The sequence below is a fragment of the Pteropus vampyrus genome, unplaced genomic scaffold (assembly GCF_000151845.1).
Source record: "Pteropus vampyrus isolate Shadow unplaced genomic scaffold, Pvam_2.0 Scaffold582, whole genome shotgun sequence".
Lineage (NCBI taxonomy): Eukaryota > Metazoa > Chordata > Mammalia > Chiroptera > Pteropodidae > Pteropus > Pteropus vampyrus.
The window spans coordinates 34,934-56,165 of NW_011889363.1; positions in this window are offsets into that span (position 1 = coordinate 34,934).

The window sequence follows — 21,232 nt, forward strand, 5'->3', positions numbered from 1 at the left end:
GTAAGCTTGAACCAGTGCGATACAGTAAATAAGAAGATTTTGTTAGGTAATTTCCACTCATTTTTTTTTTGTCTGATATTCTTCTGAGGTACAATGGCTTCATATAGCCTCTCAGGAGATGGTCCATGAGATCAAGCTAACAGCTACATTTTCTTATGAAGCTGTGGCCAGCTTGATAAAGGAATCTGTTACTTTTCTCTTTTTTTTTTTGTTTTAAATTTTTTTTTTGCCTCAGTTCCTCCTCGTCACATCACTTCCTTCTCTGGGATTTCACACACTTCCCACCCATTCTCAATGAAACATTAGAATTTAAGTTTGTTGCAAGCTCTTCTCTAAGGAACTTTGACTAAAATAAGGATGTTTAATAATTCTGTGCATGTATGCAGTGGGTCACACATAAGAAGGAATCCTTGGGAAAATGAGAGAGACTTCCTGTCATATACAAAAATAGGTTAATAGTAAGGAAAATCAAAAAGAGAAATGAGGTGATGTGAATTGCATGAAATAGAATAGGAAAACATATACGAACATCATGAAGGAGGGATATTACTCACCAGATTTAAACATTAAGCTTCCCTTGAGATTTTTCTTAGGGACAAGGAAGGGTAATGAATTTGGAATATGAAATGAAGATTCTTGTTGACAGAAAAAGAACAAAGATGAACTCTCAGAAGAGAACAGGCTGTCAAGAATCTGTCTTCCTTCTTGATTTTGTAGATTTTTAAAAAGAATTCCATGCAGATATTTATATTAAGATCTACACTTATATATAGAGATAAAACAAAAACATGGGTATAGTTTTGGCTATTTACTTATAAAGTTAACAAAAACCAAAAAATATAAAGGAAGTTAAAGAATATTAAAAATATCATACAGTGGTCTTGTGGTCCTAGCTTCTTTAGGTTTTGTTTGTTTGTTTTGTTTTGGTTTTTGTTTTTTACAAATCTGTCAGGATCTTGGTTTAGGGATAACAATAGATAAACTAATTTTCAAAGTTTTCTTTAGGGTCAAATCAAGTTGGAAATTTCTCTGGGGCCAGAGTGCAAACAGAAATGTCTATATCTTCTATAACAGTGATTCTCAAACTTTAGTATATTGTCCAATCATGGGTTTATTCAAACACAGATTGCTGGGTCCCACATCCAGAGTTTCTAATTCAATAGCTCTGAGGTGGTGCTGAGAATTAGAAATTCTAAAAAATTTTTAGAAGACACTGATGTTGCCGAACTGGGGACCAGACATCAGAAAAATTATATCTGAGTCTAAGACATCATTTTAAGATCTATGATTGCAAGGAAAAAAGTAAGGAATTCTCTCACTGAAAATTCCTGGGAGACTGTCAAAAGTACAAACATGAAGCTTAGAATCACGAGTGTCCTAGAGAGGTCGACATTGGAGTGCTAAAAATCATTTCCCACTTAGTTTCTTTGAACATTTGAAAATTGGATTCTTTAAATAGGATTTCATAAATAGCTAGCAGTTGCATTATAATTCTGTATACAAAAGGTTCATCTTACAGCAATTTTTTCTGCTATGTAGGCATAAAGTAAATCTTTTTGGAGGACTATCTGGGTGGCTGAGCTGAGATAAATTTTTGGGAAAAAAAAACAGTTTTATTGGGTATAACTGAAATATAGAACCGCAGATATTTAATGTATACAATTTGATGAGTTTGAAGATAGGGACAATGTTGTTTTACTATAACGCTGATGTGAAAAAAAATCAATTCTCTGCGGAGCCACTGTCTGTGTGGAGTTTGCATGTTCTCCCCATGTCTGTGTGGGTTTTCTCCTGGCACTCCAGTTTCCTCCCACCTCACAAAGATGTACACATGAGGTGATTGGCATGTCTACATTGTTCTGGTCTGAGTGAGTGTGGGTGTGGGTGATGGTCCCTACAATGGGAAAGAGTCCTGTCCAACGTGGGTTCCCTCCTGAGCTGCTGGAGTATACTCTAGCCACCTGCAGCCGTGAACTGGAATAAGCGGATTGGAAAACAATGATCTTACTTATTTTTATTCATCTTTCTTAAATGTATGTATAGCTCACATTTATTTCAATATTTATTATTAGAAGTGTTTTGGGTCTTTACTTATAAATTTGATGATGTTTTGTGACCAGGAATATGCTATAGAAACTTAATTCTTGTTTATGTCAATTAGCCTATGGTAAAATTGGTTTACTATGTGTTTTGCTTAAAGTTGCAGTTTCCAAGAACCTATCAATGGCATTAAGAGAGGACTTACTGAACATCCATGAAATCATCACCACAAAGTAATAGACATGTCCATTTTTTGACTTCTCTTCCATAGCGGGGGAGGAGAGGAGTTCTGAAGCATGTATGTATCTATGCGAATCTCATTTTTTATAAGACAAATCTGATGCCCTCGAGCATTTCTCTGAACATCTGTTGTAAAATATCAAAGAAGCATTAAAAAATTGCTTTTTGGAACATAGGAACTAAACTCATGGACCTTGGACTTAAAGAGGATTTTTTTGAATTTGACCTCAACGACAAGGAAAGTAAAAGCTAAAATAAATGAATGGTACTATATCAAACTAAAAAGTTTCTGCTCAGCAAAAGAATCCATCAACCAGGTAAAGGAACAACCATTCAAATGGAAAAATATATTTGCAAGCAGCACCTCCTATAAGGGCCTAATACCTAAAATATACAAAGAACTCATACAACTCAATAACAACAAAAAGACAAACTATCCAATTAAAAAATGGACAGAGGACTTGAACAGACACTTCTCCCAAGAAGACATACAAATGGCCAACAAACATGAAAAGATGCTCAACATCGCTAGCTATTAGGGAAATGCAAATCAAAACCACAATGAAATACCATCTCACACCTATTAGAATAGCTATAATCAACAGGACAAGCAATAACAAATGCTGGAGAGGATGCAGAGAAAAAGGAACCCTCATACACTGATGGTGGGACTACAAATTGGTACAGCCACTATGAAAAACAGTATGGAAGCTCCTCAAAAAACTGAGAGTTGATCTACCGTATGATGCAGCAATCCCTCTACTGGATATTTACACCAAAGCCTTGAAAAGCCATATCTGAAAACATATTTGCACGTCAATGTTCATAGCAGCATTATTCACAGTGGCCAGGACATGGAAGCAACTGAAGTGCCCTACGATAGATGATTGGCTAAATAAGCTGTGGTACATATGTACAATGGAATATTACTCAGCCATAAGAAGAGATGAAATATTGCCATTTGCGACAACATGGATGGATCTCGAGATAATCATGCGAAGTGAAATAAGCCAGACAGAAAAAGTTGAAAATCACATGATATCACTTATATGTGGGCTATAAACTTAAAAGCAACAAACGAACAAGACAAAGAAACAGAGACTCATGGACATGGACAATAGACTAGTGGTTATCAGAGGGTAAGGAGGAGGGAGAGGGGGGATGTAGATGGGGTAAAAGGGGTCAAATATGGTGACAGAAAGAAATCTAAATATGGGAGGTGAACATACAATGCAATGTAGGATGTGCCTTACTATTGAATTGTACACCTGAAACTTACTGGATGTCATTAACCAATGTCATCATAATAAAAATTAAAATAAATTTTTAAAAATAGTAATAAAAAATTTTAAAAATGGAATTATCAAATCAAAGCAATAGCAGTTATATCCTAGGGTAGAATTTGTCTTAAAATACAGGCTACATATGTTACGAGAGGTTTTTTTATCCTCTATGATTCAAGAGAGTTAGGTAAAAAGGGACTAGATCAAAGGGATGCATCTTGGCTGCACATTGGAGCCTTTAAAAACTCTAAAATCTTAGTGGCATTCCAGATCAATTAAATCAATCTGGGGATGAGACTCAGGCATCAGTGTTTTTAAGGATCCCCAGGTGTTTTCTATGAGCAGACAGACTGAGAATCAGTTGTCTAAAAAGAAAACAGGTCATTCTTCTCACAGAAAGTGTTATACAGTCTGTTTCTAATAGTTTTTGGAGTCCCATTTTACAAAGTAAGGTCATCTTTGACTCTTTCAGGAAAAAGAATTTGTGTTTTCTTAAAACAACTTCACTAAATTTATTGAGGCACTTGGAAAATGCTGAGAATATATTTTCATAATGGCCCATAGGGAGTGGAAAGTAATATTTGAGAGATTGGAATTGAGAAATGGTGAGGCTTGGTGGTTAGGCTTATGGGAATTCCCAGGGATTGAAGGATAAAACAAGTAATGGAAAGAAAGTGAAGAGAAAGGAAAAATCAGTAGAGATTTGGAGGAACAGGTAGACCCTTGAACAGGCTATCTGGTTAGCAATGAATGATAGTACAGCAAATGGCTGGAATACTTGGGCATTATTAAATTGTACAGTAACCTTGTTGAAACTGAGTCATTGGAACCCACTTCCAAACCTCTAATTTCCAGGCACCTTGCATTGCCTGGGGCCTGGGACCTGGGGCTGAACAAGTATCTGTGGAGGACTCTTTTTCACAGCATCCATCACTTCATCTAAGGAACTCCAAGCAAAAGTGATCTGTGTTCATGCTCTTAGTCTTCTTGTGGTACACATTCAAGTTTCTTGCTATGAATACTCCTATTGAAACCTCTCAGAAATCTATTTCCTAGAAGTAAATATGGGTCTTTTTCTTAACTGAGAAGTTATAATGGTAGAAGAGCCCAACACTTATACTTCAAGACACTTATGATGTATGAAGGCAGCAGGGGGATATCCTGAAGCCAGGTCAAATCAAAGCATGATCATTTTCATTTTTCCTTTGTAACCCCTCTGTTTTCCAAAGAAGAAAAGTTTGAAGTGGATTATTAGCTAGATGGTATTTGAGATTGTTCCTGAATGTAAGGATAGAAATTCAAGGACCTTAATATAAATGAAAAGGTAGACTAAAACAAACAAATAAATGAACAAAGAAAAAAGAAGGGTGTAGGGGAAGACTAATGCTGGGAGACCCAGTATGGGAACATGACTGGGGCCAGAGTGACTACTGAGGCTGCACAGAGGGAACTGTGGGGCCCTAGGGTTGGTGATGTGGCTGGCTTCCAAAAAAGAATATTGTGTCAAAAAAAAAGATGTTTACGGGTATGAAGGACACAATTTCTGGGTGTTCTACTATTTTAGACAGTGTAGTACTCTCCCCTCTTTTTTTTTTTCATTGTGAAACTTGATTCTATAAAGGACTTTATCAGTCATTAATATTTAATGGGTGTCTAACCTCAAAATGTTGGCACTCTAAAACTTATATGCATCTGCATGACTATCCTAAAATTACTGAAGAAAAGCTTAATCTGTTTTAAAGCAATTTTAGTTGCCTATATTAATTATAAATGAATTTTGGAAGAAAAAAGAAATTTTCCAAAATATTGCTTAAATTACCTCACTTAGGAAGTTGTATGTGTTAATAGTTTTTAAAGAAACATTATCGTTATATATAAAGAAGACTCATATCCTCAAGATTATACATAGAAAATATAACTGAGAAAGCAAATAGAAAAGAGTGAAACCATAAGAATAACATCAGGTCAATTAAAATCTATAATAGTCTTGAGAAAAAGATATGAAGGATAAGAATAAATCACTTCTGAATTATATTTGCAGTAAGTATGATAGGAAAAGAGATGAGCTGATGTTATGATAATAGATTACAGAAAAGAAACACCTCATCTCATGTTACCTGTAGAGTTTTTTGTCCATCAAGTAGAATGATTTTTAAAAAGAAAATTGAAGAACAAACATATGAATTAAAGAGAAATTCCAGGCCACCAGTTGGTGAAGTGTTTCAAGGAGAACAGTTCCTACTTGAGGAGAAATATGTTTTAGAATACATACTTGATGGTTCTTTCCAGAGATAGTTTCTTTGATGTGAAGTGGAATCTGGGTGGACAACTTGCTCTTTCCTCTCCCAGTGTTCTATTACTAAGTTATCAGATTAAAAATATAACTGAAGACTTGAAAGTGTAAGAATTATTTCAAAAATCAAATTTACTTATAAAATGTTTTGCTTTATAGAGTAATAATATATAATGAAGTTATGAGAAGAGTTTTAATGTTCTCTGAAGAATCAGAAGAATGTGGAAATTTACCAGAAGGTTGAATATGTATACACATATTTCCAGGTTGGAAAAGAAAATCAATGATATCATCTATAGTCCTATTAGAGTACTATCATTAGAAATCCAGCCATTATTATGGATAAATAAGATTCTTAAATATTGTACTTTTAAAAGTAACCACTAATCACAAGGATTTTGCATAGTTTAAAAATAAATTACAAAAAGTCAAATTTATTTTTTTTAAAGAACAACTAGACTAATCTAATGCAGAATATATAATACATCTGTATTTCAAGAAAGTATTGGAATGTCCTATTATCCTTCTTGGAAAAAAATAACAGAGAAACCACAGCTAAATTATCATATATTTAGGTGATTTTATAGCTGTCTGGTTTATTATGGCTAAAACACTGCTTATAAATGATGTGGCATGGCTGCAATAGATATCCACCATGGGCACATTGCCACAGGCCACTGTCTTCAGCCCTATCCTCTTCATTTATGTCAGTACTTTGGGTGAAATTTTAAAAGATTTCTTAATTCCATGTAACATCGCAATAACTTTTATGAAATAGACTATGGCAGAATAGAAATTTAAAAAAAATTCTTGGTAGTTAGAAAGGTTAAATGAATCTACTTATACTCATATTTTTATTTGTTTTCTGATGCTACGGAGAAATAGTTTACACTCGAGATAAGAATTAAGGATAGAGTAAATTGCCCTGAGAAGTAGTGAGTTCTTCCACATTTTTTTGGATTATAGTTTGATTAAACCCAGATAGTGGTTACAAAGAAAAATCAAGGACTGATAACATGGCTTAACTAGATAGGCTTTAAGGTAACTTTCAATTCTGAGAATGTCAAATATTTCTGAAGTGCCTCCCATGAATAGGTTATTTCCAGCTTTGTAGTAGATGCAAACTAGCATCTTTAAATATGTCTTGATTATATTGTTCCATCACATACCCTGTCAGCTCGACCTGCAGAAGCTGACACTGTTCAGTGTCTCCATCTTCACCAGCCCAGTCTAAGTTCATCTCAGGTCTGAATTCCTGTCCCTGACAGAGACCTCCACTTCTTCCTTGCCCTTCAGTCTCATCTCAACAAGGCAGCTTCCTTGTTACCCTCAAACATGCCCTGCAAGCTCCCAACTCAAGACTTTTGCTTTTGTTGTTTGCTTTCCCTAAAATGCTCTTCTGCCAGATTCCTGACTGGCTCCTCTGTCACTTCCTTCATGTCTTTACTCAAACGTCCCATCTCAGTAAGGCCTTTCCTGTTCACATGAACTAAAAGCCAACTCTCCATACTGACACTTCATACCTCCCTCTTTTATTTCCTTCTCTTTAGCACTTATCACTACCTAATATGCTACATATATCAATTTTAAAATCTCCACAAGCATGTAAGCACCATAATTTTAATGTTGTTTTTTTTTTTTTCTGTTGTATTCCCAGTGTTTAGAACAGTGCCTGGCACAAAGTTGGCAATCAGTAAGTACATGTTTCTCTAAAGAATGGAAGAAATGATAAAAGTATGTAATGGGACCAGCCATATTTATAATGCACTCATTGGGGGCCTGGCACAGTGTTAATGTGTCCCTGAGTAATTGTGACAACTGAGCTGCAGATAACAGGCGAGGAACTTGAGACTCAGAGAAATCAGGTACATTGTCCAAGGTCCCACAGCTGGTCAGCACTGGGCCAAGATAACATTCAAGGGTCTGCACTCCACCATTGCCCAGATCACTAAAGCAAAAGCACATCTCACCTTACTCTTCTCATTATCCTCAGCTTAATCAGAGGAGTAAGGGATATGCCTCCGAGGAAGAACAGGCTTATTGACCATAATTCTTTTACAGAAGGAAGGACTGAGGGCATTTGGTAGATTTTATTTGGTGCTGCATCTGAGAGAGGACAAGACCTCCGGTTGCCATAGTAATGGAGAGCAGCAGCTCCTAAGCTTATTTCCTGTGTAGAGATGACCCCTTCTCCTTAGTTTTAGCTGGGAACAAATCTGGTAATTTGTTATGATGTGTTTGTCATTGTTATTCATTCTTTTTTTGTTATTGATATATAATTCATATACCATAAAATTCATCATTTTAAAGTACACAATTGAGCAATTTTTAGTATATTCAAAATATATCTAAAAACTCCTGCAATTATCACCAATATCTAATTTCATAGCATTTTCACCACCCCAGTGAGAAATCTGTACTCATTAGCAGCCACGCCCCATTCCTCACTTCTCACTGGCAAGCACAAATCTACTTTCTATGTCTATAGATTATTTTGGACATTTCATATTAATGGGATAATCAAATATGTCAAAATATGTCATATTTCGTGATTGGCTTCTTTCACTTTACATAACGTTTTAAAGGTTCATTCACATTTTAGCATATGTCAGCACTTTTATTGTCATCTGATTCATCACCCACCAAAAGAGAGCAATAAAATACATGCTATTTTATATACAAATATATTCTATTGTTATATTACTCTGCCATGCTTTATAAGTATGATTAAACAATCTTCATATGCTGATTGGGCATCTGCATTTATTCTGTCAGGAATTGCCTATACATTTTAACATTTATTTTTCAACTGAGATATTTTGTCTCTTTGTTTTTCATAATGGATATTAAATATATTAAATACTGAACTTTTTCTAGGATTTCATGCTGGCTTCTGTAGAAACATTAGAGAATCAGTACACTGGGGATTGATTGGCTGCTTTCTTTCTAGGGATTATTAGTAAGTTGTTCATAGGACAGAGTAGGGTATATATGAAGCACTTGCTGGTCAACAGTTCCAGGTCTGAAAAGAAAATGTGAGTGAATTTTGCCTTCACTCCCTTGTACTAAAAATATTTACTAAACATCTTGTAGCTTGCCACATGCTGTTCCTGGCACTGGTTATCTTTGAGGAGAAGGTCAGCCAAGGTCCCTCCATTTTTAAAGCTTCATTTCACTAGGTGCTTGTAGTCTTCAGTGCTCACATACTTCCTGTTCTGTATTCTGCCCTAGATACTGACAATCCTCTGCGTTGGGTCCCATCCTCATAGGATATTTTTTATGATCTTGAACTCAACACTTAATTCAAACTAACATGCTTAAGAGTGCTGCCGTTTCAAAAACATTTCATTCAGTAAACATTTATTAGACCCTTACTTTATACCAGTCTCTATATTATCTCCTCTATGTACCATATATCATTTATTCTGATGGGGTTGTCTACAAAATAGTACTTTAACCAAAAGAGTATCAATTGAACAATTAAGGCAGACTTGTAAAAGGGATATTCAGATTGTGCAAGGAAGGGGACAGAGAAGGGTAAACATTTTATAATTGCTTTTTGAGCCTCTTTAATTGACATTACTCTATTTCACCATGAATTTGACAGCCCCTGATGCCGTATGTCTTTCTGAGCTGGAAGGCATGATAGGTATAATCGGTGACAGAGGTACAAAATGAAATGTTCATTTCTAAACTCAAAATATCCAAATAGTATGTGTTTAAACCATAATGTTTGTCTAGTGTACAAAAAAGGCCATCATCGCCAGTGGGGTTATTAAGCCTGCTTGCTTGAGATTAACTTGAGGAATCATACTGTTACCAATCAAGTATCCACCTTGAAAATGTCTTCCCTACATGGAAATAGTGGCATATAACACTGCAAGCTAAACTGAATCTGCTGCCTTTTGGGGTTCTAAAATTAACCATACATTAAAGATTCTATCAGAGTTTCCATTCTCACAGAAGAGCTGATGAACCAAGAGCTTTTCTAATAATAGGAAACACTCCATAAATCGAGCGTTCACTCCATAAGTTCCACTGTTCATAGGATAGAATCACCCTGGATAAATTAAAGTAATTGTGCTCTGTTATAATTGATGCTCAAGAGCTACCTCTTTTTTTGTGTGTGTGTGGTGAGACTATAATACATTAGTATTGCTTTCGATTTGTGTAGATGCTCTCCTGAGACTAAAAAAGTTCTTTAACATTCAGAGTTTTTCTTTGCCATTTAACCTCTATTAAATTTCTGTCTAACTAGTTCCATAAGAGCATTAAACCAGGAATGTTTGTATGCAAATGTTAGATTCAATTTCCCTTAAAGCTAAAGAAGTATCCTGGGTTTCTGAATGGCCTTACATAGGTACCCATCTTCACTGTGGTGGACCACATCAAAGGCACTTTTAAATAGTGCCTTGGAATCTCTTCTTGGAGGTTTTTGTCTTTATCTGACTTATTTCACTTAGCATAATGACCTCAAGGTTTATCCATGTTGCCACAGATGGCAAGACTTCATTCTTTTTTATGACTGACTAATAATCCATTTTATATTTATACCACATTTTCTTTAGTCATTTATCCATCAATGGACACAGATTGTTTCCATTTCTTGCCTATTTTAAATAATGCTGCAATGAACATGGAGGAATTACTGGAACATATAGTAGTTCTATTTTTAGTTGTTTGAGGAAACTCCGTACCAAGTCTTGTGTTTTGATCTCTTCTGGCAATCTCTGTCTTTTAATTAGTGCATAGTTAGATTAATATCTACCATATTTGTTACTGTTTTCTATTTGTTGCTTTTTTCCCCCTTTTTTAGTCTTCCACTCTTTTTCTACCTTTTGTGGTTTTAACTGAGTATTTTATGATTCCCATTTCTCTCCTTTCTTAAAATATAAATTATATTTCTTTACTGTTTTAGTGCTTGCCCTAGAGTTTGTAATATATATTTATAACTAATCCAGCTACATTTTCACATAACACTATATTGCTTCACATTTAGTTCAAGTACTTTATAAAAACAATATATTCTTAATTCCTACCTCCAGGCGCTTGTCTAATTGCAATAATTCATTTCACTTATATATAAGTATATATAACTATATAGAGTTATGTATGCTTATATACATAAGTATACATTATGCATATAATGTTATACACATAAGTGAATATGTTTTTGCTATTATTATTTTTAATGAACTGTTTTCTGTTAGATCAATAAAAAATTAAAAGTTATTGTTTTACCTTGAGGAACTACTAAACTGCTTTCCATAGTGATTGCATCATTTTACCCTCTCACCAGCAATGCACCATGGTGTTGAATTTTGTCAAATTTTTTTTGCATTTGTTGAGAAACCATTTGCATGTTTTTGCACCCTTTAACCTACACTACATCGAATTTTTGTATGTTGAAGCATTCTTGCATTCTAGGAATAAATACTAATTTGTATGGTGTATAATCCTTTAACACAGTACTAAATTCTATTTGATAGTATTTTTAATTTTTACATCAATATTCTTTAAAGGGTATTGGTCTGTAATTTTATTTTATTATGGTATTTTTGGCTAGCTTTGTTATCAGGGTAATGTTGGCCTCATAGAATGAGTTAGGAAGTGTTCCCTCCTCCTCAATTTTTTGAAAGGTTTGTAAAGAATTTGTGTTAATTCTTCTTTACATGTTGAGTAGGATTCATGCTAGTGAAATCCTTTTTTTCCATGACTTTTATTTGTTGTGAAGTTTGATTACTGATTCATTCTCCTTACTAGTTATTGGTATATTCAGATTTTTCTATTTTTTATGGTTCAATATTGGTAGGTGTGAGCTTGTTTTTTTGTTTTTGTTCCTCAGTATTTGTCCATTTCATCTAGATTATCTAATTTATCATAAAATTGCTCATAGTATTCTTTGATAATTTTTTATTTCTGTAAAATTGGAATTAATATCCCCACTCTCATTTCCTATGTTAGTAATTTGAGTATTCTTTTTAAGTCAATCTAGCTAAAGGTTTGTTAATTTTGTCGATCTTGGCAAAGAACAAATTTTTAAAAAATTTTTTTCATCAATTAATTATTTAATTTATTTTTTACTAGTGACATTGGTTAACGAAATCCAGTAAGTTTCAGCTGTACACTTTAACAGTAAGGCATATATATATTTATACTGTGTATTCACCTCCCATAGTTAGATTTCTTTCTGCACCACATATTTGACCCCTTTTACCCTATCTACCTCCCTCCTCCCTTCTCTCCCTTACTCTCTGGTAACCACTAGTCTATTGTCCATGTCCACGAGTCTCTGCTTGTTTGTCTTATTCATTTGTTGCTTTTAGCTTTATATCTCACATATAAGTGATATCACGTGATTTTCAACTTTTTCTGTCTGGCTTATTTCACTTTGCATGATTATCTCAAGGTCCATCCATGTTGTCGCTATTGGCAATATTTCATCTCTTCTTATGGCTGAGTAATATTCCATTGTACATATGTATCACAGTTTCTTTAGCCAATCATCTATCGTAGGGCACTTCAGTTGCTTCCATGTCCTGGCCACTGTGAATAATGCTGCTATGAACATTGGTGTGCAAATACGTTTTCGGACATGGCTTTTCAAGGCTTTGGGATAAATATCCAGTAGAGGGATTGCTGGATCATATGGTAAATCAATTCTTAGTTTTTTGAGGAAACTCCACAGTGTTTTCCATAGTGGCTGTACCAATTTGCAGTCCCACCATCAGTGTATGAGGATTCCTTTTTCTCTGCATCCTCACCAACATTTGTTATTGCTTGTCCTGTTGATTATAGCTATTCTAACAGGTGTGAGTTGGTATCTCATTGTGGTTTTGATTTGCACTTCCCTAATAGTTAATGATATTGAGCATCTTTTCGTATGTTTGTTGGCCATTTGTATGTCTTCTTGGGAGAAGTGTCTGTTCAGGTCCACTGCTCATTTTTTGATTGGATCGTTTGGTTTATTTGCTGTTGTGGAGTTGTATGAGTTCTCTGTATATTTTGGATATTAGGCCCTTATAGGAGGCATTGCTTGCAAATATATTTTCCCATTCGGATGGTTGTCTCTTTACCTTGTTGATGATTTCTTTTGTTAAGCGAAAGCTTTTTAGTTTGATATAGTCCCATTCATTTATTTTAGATTTTAATTCCCTTGTTTTTGAGGTCAAATTCATAAAATCTTCTTTAAGTCCAAGATCCCTGAGTTTAGTTTCTATGTTTCAAAGAACCAATGTTTGATTTCATTGATTTTCTCTATAGTTTTCCTAGTTTCCATTTTTATTTATGTTTCCTCTATTCATTATTTCTTTCCTTATGCTACTTTTTGGTTTAGTTTTCTCTTCTTTTTTTTTTTAGTTTCTTAAGATTTAAGATTAGTTATTGATTCGAGATTATTCTTCTGTTATGATGTATTTGCAGCTTTAAATTTCCCTTTTAGAACTGTTTTTATTGCATTTCATTAGTTTTTGTATATTTTGATTTCCTTTTCATTTGTCTCAAGGTATTTTGCAATTTCTCCTGTTATTTCTTTTTTACTTTAAGGGTATGTTATTTAATTTCCACATATTTATGAATTTTCCAGTTTCCCTGATTTCTTGTTTCACTTAATTGTGTCAGAAAAGGTCTTTCGTATGATTTCAATCTTTTAAAATTTTAGTTTTTTGGCCTAAAATATTGCCTATCTTGGAGAAAGTTCTAGATATATTTGAGAAAAAAAATATTCTGCTATTGGGTGTGATATAGGACAGAGCAAATTTCACAGAGGTAGTGGTGGGGGACCAAGCCCTGCACCAGAGAGAAGGAGGTCCTTTGGCAGAGAGTAGAGAAAAAACTCAACACATGCGCCAGAGTTAAAGTCAAAAGGAAAGTTTATTAGAAAAGGAATAACACTCCACAGACAGAGTGTGGTCTCCTTTCAGAGGCAGAGAGTAAGAGGGACCCCGAGTGTTCAGGGAATTCAGTTTATATATCATTCTTTAGTTCCCATTTCCTTTGATATGGCCATACAGTGAAGAAGGGGAATAGGAAGAGTATGTAGCCTGAAAGGCCTGCTGGCAGTTCCCAGCCTTTAATCCATAGGTTCCCCATGGTTTTATCCATAGAGAATGAATTGTTTTATTTTGCATAGGGCAGCCACTTAAAGACTCTGTTGATCCCATTTGCCTTTCCACAAGTGTGGGGAATGGGTTGTTAGCAATCCCAGCAGAAATCGTCCTTTGTTCTGAAAGTGTTCTGGCCTGGCTGCAGGGCTGATCACCATATTGCAAGCTTGATTAATATTTTAATTCTTTTGCCTTCTTCCTACTTTATGTGGAGTGTTCTGTATATGTCAATAATGATGTTTTAAATCTTCAAAATTAAAAATTTTACCTCTGATAACTTTTTCTCTTGGAGATCATCCTCTGCCCCTTATGTACATTAAATTCCTATTTCATGATTCTTATGAGCTATATTAAAAATTCAAGAAACATCTTTACCTAGTTCAAAGTTAGAGCACATTGGCCATTGCCAAACTGATAAACTGAGGTTTGTGTTATATGATTTAATGACATCTCACGGGACTATTTCATAGCAAGCATACATTTTCCTTGAGAATTTTCATTAATGCTGAGTCAATTTTGTTGGGTGTGCTCTTATTTCTTAGCATACTGGATCCTAAAATTTTTCCCCTGTAGCCACCAAGTGTCATCAATGAGGACATACTTCTTAAATAAGAACTCTCTCGCATGATGACATTCAAGATCCTAAGGGGAAAAATGAGCTGTCATTCGAGGTGCGATTGAAGAAGGACAGCAGGGATATTCTAGCTCAGTAGCTGAAGCAGATGGCTTCCTGTTCCTAGACCAGCAGCTGGCATTGCTGGAAAAACTGGAGTGATGTTTCTCAGGTGCATCCATGATGGGGTTAGCAGCGTCCTGGCATCTGAGGACGGGAAGGACTTAACGGCAAAAGACATATCATGGGCTTCTGACTTAAAGAAGCAAGTATGTTTCGTAATTTATTTATAAATTGGAGTCCACTAAATTATGTCATTAAACCCATATTCAGGTTATTTTAGCCTTTGTAAACAGAAGAATTATGATTTTTCTATCATCAGTCAATGTTTGACAAAATATCATGATGAATAAATTCTCCAGATGGCTCTCTTTATGTTCTTTGGATGACTTTTTACTATAGTACTTTTGACTCATACTTAGAATTACCAACCACATCTATTTTTTCCCAGAACACAGCTGTTCTTTTCAGATAGCCAATGTTTTTCTAGCCTTAATACAGTCAAGCTACTATTATTTGACTTAGACTGATGTGTAAAAGGTTCCAGGAGGATAAAAACTAATAGATATATGAAAGGCTTGAAACATGGTGGTGAAATCACATATTTGGAATCAGTCTGAACTTTGTAGATGTCAGACCTTGGCAAATTCTTTAGTCTTACTGAATTTTCAGTTGTTCTTTTTAAGATAACAGTTGTAAAATGCACCACATATAATTGCTATAAATTTTAAATTAGAAAGATACATAAAAAGTATATAACATTGTTTCAAAAATTATACATGTAATTTTCATGCAGAAAATTTGTTTAAATTTGCAATTCCTTGTTCTCACCCTAGTATAGGTTGAATGTTTATGTCCCTCAAAATTCATATGTAGTGTTTAAAGGGGGGGGCCTTTGGAAGGTAATTAGGTTGAGACTAGGCCATGAGGATAGGATAGTCCCCTTATAAGAAAAAATTCTCTCTCTCTCTCTCTCTCTCTCTCTCTCTCTCTCCACTTGCCAAAGAAAACTCTTGTGAGCTCTCAGTGAGAAGGCAGCTGTCTACAAGCTAGGAAGTAAGCTCTTACTAGCCATCAAATCTGCCAGCACCTGGATCTTGGACTTCTCAGCCTCCAAAAGTGTGAGAAATCAACTTCTGTTATTTAAGCCAACCAGTCTATAGTATTTTGTTATAACAACTCAAGATGTCTAAAACACATCCCCCAGCATGTCTGGGACATATTCCAGGAATCTGCATTTAACCAGCTCCCTGGGCAACTTTAGTCTTATAAAATCTTAAGGTATGTCTGTCACTCAATGAAGATACAAACGAAAAACAGTGATAACATCTTTTAAAAAATTATGGAAAAGCCAAATGAAAAGATATTATTTCAGTAGCTTGAAAAAACTAACCTAAGGCAGTCACACAGTTGTAAAGCAGTATAAATACCACTGGACTTTCCCATGTGCTCAGATGTCCTGTTTTTTTTAATGACCAACAGAGATACATCACACACACACACACACACACACACACACACACACACACACACACACACAAACTCCAAATGTAAAAACTGTGCTTTTCTAGTAAACTGTCCTGAGAATCTCTTAGGGATTCCAAAGTAGCACGAATTGCAATAATCACCTATATTTGAATGATTTTTTATCTGGCAGATGATAATTTCTTATAGTTGGATCTAATACCATTTCATGTTGTCAAAATGTTAAAAATAGTTCCAACTCTACCGTCTTCAATATACTGTGTTTTAAAAAGTAAAATAAAAATGGGCTTTGTTAAAAATGTGATAGTCAAAGCTGGAAAACAATGAATTAAACTATTTTATAGGCTTGTGTGTGTTGGAGGTATGGCTCATTTACTAACATAGTGTGCTTTTAAAATAAATTTCCCAAATTCCACATGGACCGTCTTATACTGCTTTGGATCATCTAGTATTTGAATATTATTTAAACTTGTGCATTCTAACAGTTAGAAAACTAGCAAGATTCAATTCAGAGCAACTCAACCAACTAAATGGCAGTTTTTAAATTAGAGAATGGTTCACAGTCAGACATGGATTTCCTTCTAACTCTATAAAATGTAATAGAATTTCATCCATTCCTTTTGTCATATGCAAGTGGATTCTTTAAGATAGTTTTGTGGGAAAGGAAAAATAATTTTTTCCTCTACCCTTGTATGTTCTTGATTGAGATCCCTCTGTAATATAAAAATCAGATTAACAGGAAAAACAAAGAGAAGTTTAATAACATGTATGTCTTCTGTACACATAAGAGATGCCCAGGAAAACAGTAATTCCAGAAATGGTCCTAGCTACCACCTTGAATATCATCTCCAACTAAAGACAAAAGAAGATCTTGGGGTTGGAGGAACCTGTTACAGGAGATTATCAGGAAAAGCATAGTAAACAAGGAGATGATTGTTATACAGATTTAGGTCATTGCTTTCTCCATTGATAAGAATTTCTAGAGATTTAGAGTCATCCTTCTTTTCCAAGTACAGAGAAAGAGAAACACCCTTACAAATGGAGATTTCCCATATATTTCTTACTAAAGGGTAACTTCTACTCCTTTTCAGAGCTTTTCCTATGTCTGATGTTTCTTAAAATAAAAAATTATCCTTAGGTCAAAGAGGCATATTTTGGGGTGGCAAATTCTTCAATCCTTCAGTTTCTTCCCTTTTTCCCTACACAGGTACAATTTATTTTCAAGGAAGTGTCACGTCTTGGCCATTTTACTTTGAGCATCTACAGTACTGAACACTGATTCCATGTGGATTCAGGTAAGCACAGCTTCCTCCTGGGAGCAAAGTTACCTCTTTACTATCTTGTTCAATTAGATAGTGGTTTCCTTGCTGACAGAATTTTGTGAATCCTCATCCCCTGGTATTTGCTGTAGATGAAAAGTCAGAGTCCTTTCAGGCAGTGACAGCAATGCCCTTAATATGCCTGTCCCCTCTTTTCCACACCTATGCACAGACATTTGCTCAGCTGTCAGCCAGCTTGTCTCTAGTGACCATCCACTCCCTGGATAGTTCAAAATGTCCAGCTATCTCTCCTCTACAGCCAGCTCATCAAACTTGTGTAGAGCTTACATAGGAATCTTATTTCTGGTTATAAGCTTGGGAGAAGATTTGACTTTTGAGGGAGGAAATGGGAAACATAAAATGGTAGAATCAGTAAGAACTTGATTGTTCATGAATAGTCACTAAATGCAAAGTGTGAATACAGATTCATTTACTGCTACATTGTATGTTCTATACTTGTATTTTGTAAATTTTTACTACAACTTTATTATAATTGAACCCCAGTTTATATGCACGACATTCAAAAACCTATCACTAAAGCATCAAGTATACAACACAAGAAAAGCAATTATTACAGAGGCAGCCCAATGAAAAGAAGGGAGAAAGCCCAAATTCGCCTCCCTGATCCAGGGTTCAGGATGAGGTTTTAAGAGGTTGGGGGAATAGGTATGTGGAAGTACTGGTGGTGCAAATTTTAATTGGAGGACCTTGGAACTTAGCCATTTATGGTAAGGGGCTTTAACAGTGCATCTTACTGGACAATATACCCTTCACCTCTGAAAGGATTTGGTGTTCAAGTTCTGGTTCTGTCAGGGTCCTTTGATTCCCTGTTGGTGATGAGACAGGTTCCAGGTGCAGCTGGAGGTCAAAGTTCTCTCCTCTGTGCATGCTTTGGCTGCATGGATTTCAGTTTTGGTCTGTTGTCTCTGGAAAGCAAATATCTTGTTAGAAACAGAATAGGACCATTTTGAGCTGTTTCTGTGGGTACATTATAAGATTACTATATTCATAAACGGTCTTCCAGATGAAGATCTGGGGCTTAGGATACTAAGTACAAAAGGGGCTTTACAGATATATACATGTGTCATAACTTATCAAACTATATGTTTTAAACACAAGCAGTTTATTTTATGTCAATTATGTCTCATTAAACTTGGAAAAAAACAAACAATGCTACATAATATGTCCAAGACAGCATAAACAGAGAACATTACTTCTATCTTCTCATCTCTAAAATGTATGTTCTTAGTTGCCAAGCCAGGCAGCAGAGTACTGGGAAGTCATTGCCTAGCTGGAATAAAAAGAGATGAATTGAAAAGGAAAGTACAGAGGCATTTTGGTTTTCCTTAGAATATTAGCACCTCCTCCTGATGTTCAAACCAACTTAAAGATAAAATGAAGTCCAACCGTGTTGTTTTGATTCCAAGATGCACAGTTTCATCTGCTCTGTCATTTGTTTCTGGGGATAGAGCTACTGACAGTGTTGGTAGGTTTACCCTCGATGAGATCTCTGCTCAGAAAGAAAATTCTGTGCCATGGCCACAGATCACAGCTCTGCTATGAAGGAAGCTATCAGTCAAAGGAGATTGGGATGACTATTGGCCTTGGAAGAATAGAGAAAAAGTGCAAACTCTTAATTGCTAAGCTGTAACCTCTGTTAGCGTTCAGGTTATGAATGTCTTATTACAGTACTAACGTTATAGCACATGTGGCATGTAGTAGATGTTCAATAATTATTTTTGGAATAAATGATTGAATCACTTGCCAATTCTATAAATTAATTCCAAGTGGCTCTTTTACCATTAAATTTATATTCAAAAGTTATAATGCCATACATATGATGCAATATTTATTTTGGAGAAAGGTAGAGATAAATATCTAAAATAAAGTGTGGAAATGATCTAAAAATTTCAATTACCTATGCTTCCCCTATGACCTAAAATAATATCATTTACACCATAATCAACTTTTCTCTGCAACTGTACTTTGCAGTAAACCCCTGGCTTTTATTAGGGGCAGATTTATCTGGATTAGCAAACAAAATAACATCCCATTAGCTTTTGGCTTGTTCTGCTTGTTTTTCCAAAAAACTCAGCTCATCATATGTTTTAAAAGAAATAATACTTTCTTTTTTGTAAAGATTTATAAATAATTATAATTTTTATTTATTGATGTGTCATGAAAGTTTTAGACAGTCTAGCTATGTTATACTTTTATAGGACATAAATCAAGTAAATCATAAAGTGTGACAATACAATTTCAAATAGTGTAAGAAAATTTTATTTTCCACTATCCCACTTAAAAACTATTAGTTTAAATTAAAAGAGGAATTATTTTATTCCCTAAGGATGGTGACTTAGAGAAATTGAATTGCTATTTTTTCCAGCAATTGGCCCAAGTTTCCCTTGTCAATTCTGTAGGCCACATCATGTTTGTTTGATAGAGAGTATGAATTCAGTGGGTTTGGCGATACGAGGCTGTTAATTTTCAAAACCTCTCTGTTAGCAGACAAGCTCAATCAGTATAAAAAGCACAATGAGACATGGAATTGTTATGTTGCATTCTGCAGCAATATAATTTATTCTTTGATACACCTAAAAATGAACAAATATATTTCTGAGGCACAGGAAATTCTAAATTGTAGGCTAAGATTAATTTAGCATGACCAATAAAGTTTCGAAATCATATTGGGAAAGTGTGCCTGTTTAGATGTCTTGAGTGTAAAGCTTATGACGTTATGAGGGAATAGAGGATACTGCACAGAAGGTAGCAAAATGAGACAGAAACCAGGGATTTCATGGTAAAGAACCCATTGCTATGAAATTATCAAAACCCCATTTTTCTTGTCTATGCTGGGGAGATTTTGCCGTTCTGTGGGTTCTTTTGCTTTAACTATGGTACAGTTTGAACTTTTGATTGTTAAAAGAGAAAAGCTAATTGGATTTTAAAAATCTATAAAATTGCGTTTGTAATTCTTTTGAAGAGAAGTTTAAATTCTTTTTTTTTAAATTTGTCGTCTGTGTTGAATAATAACAATATTAAGCTTCTTTGTTTTTTTTACTTTGCCAATTTCCTGTAGTGAGATTCTTTCCAACTTAATCCTCTCTCATCTATAATTGCCAATGGATAACAATGTCTTGTTTCTTTCATTACCTCTAGCTCTCCCTCTCCCCTTTCCCCTCAACCTCTTTCTCCTCTCTCCTTCTCTATCCCCCTCTTCCTCTGTTTTGCATAAGCAAAGTAGTGTGATTAACAATATATATTTAATAATCTATTTAGGAAAATATAGAATGTGAAAGTATTTGGTTTATTGTCCTGCCTGGCTTCCCTACTATACTAATCCTCCTATCCCTTACTGAAGAGGAAAAATGAAGGCAAAGATCATTTACTTTTGATACTAAATGGTCCAGAATATATACTGTGGAATGCAGTTTTAGGTCTTAAATCGACCATATTTGCATAGATGAAGCCATGAGATAGAGAAGGGAGGAGGAAAGGGAAAGGCAACGAGGAGAAAACCCACTTTGAAAGCATTGAAAATGAACTCTGAATGTGTTTAATATAGCACCCTGGAGATTGGAGCTATTACACCAAGAGGTCAATGAGAATGTGCAGCGGAAGTAGATTTGCACTGCACGTGATGCTGATTAGAGAATAAGCTAGAAAAGAGGTAATTACAACTGAGGATGACAAGTTGATAACCACAGCTGGGAATGTGCAAATGCACAGACAGCATGCCAAGGCATCTTGTCCATAGGCCAAGGCGGCTTCCCCACCGGCCAAGGCATAGTCCC